Raw genomic sequence first — 6,000 nt, 5'->3', positions numbered from 1 at the left:
CAACGATGAATATACGTGACATTGGACCTACAATGCGTCAAAATCGGAAAAAATATTTTTTAACCTGAATTTTTTTTTCACCAAAAAAAAATTTAAAAATTTAAAAAAAAATTAAAATAACAATTCGAAAAAAAATGTAAAAACAACTTTATTTTTTATTTCGAATTTTATTAACGATTTTACTTTTGAAATTGTTGACATCACTTAATTGATCCTGCTAAATACTAGTAGGTGAGACAAAAACCTCCCCTAATTATTATATTTTATTACTCAACAGATCTCTCAAGTTTACAATAAACCGTGAACACAAGAGAGAGTTTTATTTAAAAAAAAAAAAACTTAAGAGATTGAATACAACTATTTACAGAATGGAGAGAAGAAAAATGTATGCATTTCAATGCAATACAACAAAACTGCACCACCACCACCAGCACCTTTGTTGTTGTCAAACTTTTAGTACGTTTGCCTGTGTTTGTGTTAGTGTAAGAGTGTGTGTGAGAATTGTATGGCTCTGTTTAAGGGATTTTTACGATAGTGAACAGTTGCCTTTTGAACATACGCAACATTTACTAAACGTACGCTGCAGGAAGTAGTGCTACACAAACAAAACAAATTTAATTTGTTATTTAAGAAGAAAATATAAAATTACAAGAATATACATACATTGTAAATAACATTTCAATAAAATTGAGAATAACAAAATTTCGGAAAATAATAAAACAAGTGAATACGAAACCAGGATTTACACAAGAAAAGAAAAACGCCTATGTGGATTAAACAACGTTGTTCAGCAGACACACTCAACGCAGAAATGCAACAAATATGTGGCTTTATAAATTAATAAATTCCTAAAAAGAAAAGAAAAATTACAAGAAAAAAAGAAATATCATTTGAAAATGTTTTGGTTACAAAAAAGAAAAAATCAAAATTTGTTAATTTGAAATTTTTTTTGTGTTTTACTGTTTAATTTGTTATTTGAAATTTATGTTTCGTCACGTTTAAATCGTTTTTTTGTTAAATTTGTTATAAAAAAAAATTAAAATTTTTTGAAGAAATATATGCCATATTTTTTTATTTGTTAAATTTATTGTTTGTTAAAAAAAAAGAAACAAAATAATTGCTATTGCAAAAATTAACCACCAAAAAGCCAAAAGTTTTTACGCTTATTTTTTTTATAAATATCATTAAATATAATTAAATTATTATTAAGTATAAATTACTATAAAATCTATAATTTTTAAAAAAAAAACAAAATAATACTCAAACAAAACCACCCACCACCACTGGAAACACACCACAAGGAAATTATTAAACCAACTAGAACTATATTTTTTAAATAAAACAAAATGTAAGTATTTTAACAAAAAAAAAACAGATTTTGAATATTATTTCAAAAACTTTGAATTAAAGTTTTTTCTAAATTAGTTTTGCTAGTTGAAAATCTGAGTGTATTCCATCCAGCTTTACATTTTCCTACAGACAGTACTGTTTTTTTTTTTTGGTTTTTTGTAATTGTCTCGTAATCCCCCTTTTTTAAAGTGCATTTTATTTAATTTTTTTGTTATTGTTTTTTTACTCGTATTTATCCGTGTATAATATTTTAAGTTGCCCTTTTTTCTCTCTGTACATCCACTTTTATATTTCGTGGTTAGTTCTATCAATTCTTTTTATAGTCTCTTTTATGTGTTTTTTTTCTTCATACATTTCCATTCAGTCAGTTCGTTTAGTTTGTTTTTTTTTGTTTTGTTATTTATTTTGTATTATTTCTTAATGTCTACTACTTCTACTTTGGTTTAGGTTGTTGTTGGTTTTCATGTTCTTCTATCTGAAAGTGTTTGTTTATATTTCAGTGTCAATGTTTAAACAGAGTTGCCAATACACATTACTTCATTCACACTGTCATTTATTTTACTGTGAATGATTTTAATGAAAGTTTAGGGAAATTCACAAGAAGGTTTTTAAGAATTTTAGAACTTATACAATTTTTGCCGTTTTTTTTTAATTTGAATGATGGCTAACAACTCGAAACGGTATAAAAGATAGCGGTAACGCTAATTTGGATTATTTCAGTGACGTAAAATACCGTCAACAAAATATGAAATCCAAATTAAAATTTACAAAAATTTAAGATAAGCTGACATAGATGGTATTATATTATAACATTTTATTTAGGTGTACTAGGCAAATCTAAGTCCATAGTATTCTATATTTCGGTTAATACCGAGAATCAATTAAAAAAAAAGTATAGTAAATTATATAAGCATAGTATCTAAAATCAGAGACTGAAAATAACTCGTCCATATAATCAAAATATCAAAATTGTGATTTATATTTTGTTATAAAAAATAAATCACTCAAAATAACAGTTATAAAAGGATTTTTTTACATGGTTTGACGTGAACTTTCTTAGTTTCTGTTGATTTTAAATGCCTTGGTGAGAGACAATTTCAATTATGATTGATCTTAAGAACTGTTACCATTCTTTCTCTTCTATTTAATTATAATTAATTTTTAACAAATTAGAAAATGCATTACTTCATTGTAGAGAAAAGTAAAAGTAAAGGTCGAAAAGTAATAAAATTGCAAAATGAAATTTGTGGAATTAACGATTCGTAAATTGTAGATTTTTTTGAAAAATTCAGATATTTTGTAAAATTGACGAACTTTTATAAAAATAATATTTTTTGAGATTTTTTAAAATTAATTTAATAATAAATCGTTGTTTGGCATCAAAATTTATGACCTGACCTTTACGAAAAAACATAAATAACTCATCTTGATTATTTGCTTTGTTTTCTTTTCTGTTCTCTTATAAATCACTCTCTCAGTCATATAACAAAAAGTTTGGCAGCAGAAATTTTAATTTATAATCAATATTGTCTGAATTTTCAATATTGACTGAATTTTCCAAGTTTTAAAGTTCTGATTCCGAAATATACCTTAATTTCTTGACATAATTCAAAACATATTTACAAAACTAATTTGAATAAGAGTTACTAATAATTCAAATATGGAATGTGTTGGAATCCTAATTTATTTTCCCTTCAAAGTAAATATTAAAAAAATCTGTACAAAATCACAATAATCCAGTAAATTTCAATTCAATTGAAAAGATCTGAATAAAGTAAATTTGAAAAAATTGCGTAATTCGTTTCGAAAGTGAACTTTTGCAAATCAAAATGTATATAAACAAATTTAATGAATATCCTTCGAAGTTTGAAAGTTAAGTATCTTAATAATTCCTTTAAATACGAAAAATTTCAATTTGTACTAGAAAAGTTAATTTTCCTGGATTTAATAAAAAAATTGGTTTTCGTCACAAAGAGAATATGGTTTTGGTTGTGATAACTGAATTTTTCTGCTGTGGTTGACAAAAATTGTCTGTGGCAATTGATCGAAAAGTCGATATAATCGAATTGACAAGAAATTACCGAAATTTCCCGGGAATTACTGGGAATAAATTCTCGATTAGTAACCCTGATAAATAAATTCTCTGAATACTATCTATTAATATCGGTACAATTACACAAGCGTTTGAAACAATTTTTTAAGATAATAAAAACTATAAAATCCATTCATCAATTAAAATTTAAGAGTTTCTATTTGTTGCACATCAGTTCGATTTGGAAAAAAGGTTCATGTTTTTCATTATCTCAAAAAAACAAACTGGTGTTTACTCACTTTTGAGATTCATAGTTAATCAAATAAAACCTTCGAAGCCCAAAAAAAAATACTGCAACTCTATGAAGTAAACTCTAAACTAAACAGTTTTTAAAAAAATTGCTATTTACAAACATGACCCCATTTATAACCCCTAATTATCAGGGAGAAAAAAAAACTATTATGCATATTAAACAAAAAACAATATACGACATCTAATAGAAATTTAATTAGACAACACTCTCTCTCAAGCAACCATTCAAAATGAAATATTAATGCACGACTAGGTATTTCAATTTCAATTTTTAATTATCTATGTGTAGTGTACAGAAAAAAATACATTGATGATAATATGTAGTATGTGTGTTTAGAGAGTATTTGTCTACCTTAAATGCATACAAAGTATTTGTATTTGAATCTAAAAACCCACTTTGGGCAATTAGTAAAATGTAAGTTTCTAAAAAAAGGGTTAAAAGTATCAGTTTTTGAAAAATTGTTCCTAGTTGTAAATGTGACAGTTAAATATTATACAAAGATAAATGTCGATTCAGCTTTTATTTGACACAAAAATTACGGTAAATATATGAAGAAGAAAACTTGCTGTAGAGTTATAATACTTTTTGCTGCTTGTGCTTTATTTAAAAATATGCAGGCCCCTGATCACCCCTATTTTTTATTTTTTTTATGTGAATTTTTTTTCCAGTGACAGACAGCGTGAGTAAATTTTGTTGTTTTATTAAAAATTTAAAGTGTTAGTGATACATTTTTTATTTGGATTTCCCTCCTGCTTTTATAAGGGGGGTAAGAATTATAACTGTAAAGATTTTATTTTTGTTAAGAAAAAAAACTTCTCACGTTTTTTTTTGGTGTTAAAGTATTGTGCAGATTTTTTAAAGAAAAATGTTTAGATTTATGTTTTTGATTATTTTTAATTAGTTTTAGATTCATTGGATTTTGTGAAAAAATTAATTTATTTCAATGTTTAAACAAAAAAAAAATTAATTAATTTAAGAATCGTTTTATTCGTTACATATGGGCATTTCCAGCATCCCCAAGTTAAAAATAAAGAGATCTGAAAAATTTTTTCTATGAGAAATAGTGAAATAGTTCCTTTTAATTGTTTTACAATTTTCAATTTTTTTTATGCAGCTTTCTTATTATTTTTGGCAATTTCGACAGCTCTTCTCAGCTGCTTTATCAAAATATTCATTAGGGGATCTCTTAAGTCTTCCCTAGTATCGCAAAAAACTTAAAAAAAATCGATATTTTTCCCCTGTTTAGGTCCATAGGAGCCGTTCAAAATTCAAGGAAACAAACAACAATGACAAGGGCTACAACTTTGCTTCCGTACTGTTTGCAAGATATGAGCCTGAGAAAATTATAAATTTTTTGCAAAAATTACACCAAGGCCCCATCTTTGGGTGCCCATAAACAAAAGTGCAGGACTGGGAGACACGGGTCTTTTTTTGGTCTTTTATCACGTAATGGTGTCCGTATATGGTTATATTTCCATAACTCACAAAATTACACACAGTGATATCAAAATAAAATGTTTAGTTTGATTATTAGATGTAGTAACTATTTTTTCTATAGATTTGAATAAAATGTTTGGAATTTAAATTTAATTAATTTTCAGTCACTTTATTAAAACAATCACCGGATACTGATAACAAACGTTGATTTAGGTACCAGAACGCGATATTGGACCATTAACAAAATCAAATGAAAAATTTACCATTAATCGAGCTTTGTTCGGCCTTTTTTATTTTGTTTGTAATAATTTATTGTTGATAAAAATATGTTAGAAGGTGTGTTCAGTCATGATATAAGTATGTAAACTGTAAATACTAAAAGGAAAATGTCAAGAAACAATTTTATGTATGTTGTTTTATGATAACAACTAAGATTACCTAAAGATACATTATAAATATTATAAAAATGTATAAATAAATGTTAAACAAAATCATTTGTTTGGGAACATTTTTAGTTTCGGTCACATTCTCTGTGGAAATGCCCATATGTAGGTTTATGGCGTAGGAATGAAACCCATTTTAAGTTGTTTTCGATTTTTATGCATTTTTAAAAATCAAAAACATTGGAATTTTTTCACCAAAACTTTTTTAATTTCTCTGAAAATATGGTATAACTTGGAGGTACTAATTTCAATAAGAATTTTTTGATTTTTATTTTGCTAAATGTATTACAAACAATCTACTAAAAAATACGACATATGTATCTAAATTGATTACAAAAAATTACGACCTGTATTATAAATTTTTATGAAATAAAAAAAATTAAGCTTTTTCACAAAAAAAAAGTTACTATTTTTCTAAAATTTTT

The 6,000-nt window shown here is 25.6% G+C and overlaps 1 protein-coding gene across 1 annotated transcript in view; it reads left to right on the top strand.

Annotated features, from left to right (window-relative positions):
• Positions 1-1,221: 1,221 nt before the first annotated feature.
• The window catches only part of E2f1 (E2F transcription factor 1), a 43,745-nt gene continuing 38,966 nt past the window's right edge, over positions 1,222-6,000 (top strand). The window contains exon 1 of the mRNA XM_065514410.1: positions 1,222-1,348. The gene's annotated coding sequence lies outside the window, so the exon portion shown is untranslated. The remainder of the gene's footprint in view (positions 1,349-6,000) is intronic.

The sequence above is a fragment of the Calliphora vicina genome, chromosome 1 (genome assembly GCF_958450345.1).
Source record: "Calliphora vicina chromosome 1, idCalVici1.1, whole genome shotgun sequence".
In the NCBI taxonomy this organism is placed as follows: domain Eukaryota; kingdom Metazoa; phylum Arthropoda; class Insecta; order Diptera; family Calliphoridae; genus Calliphora; species Calliphora vicina.
The sequence above is the reverse complement of the archived record's forward strand: the minus strand, read 5'-3'. Positions and strand labels throughout refer to the sequence as shown.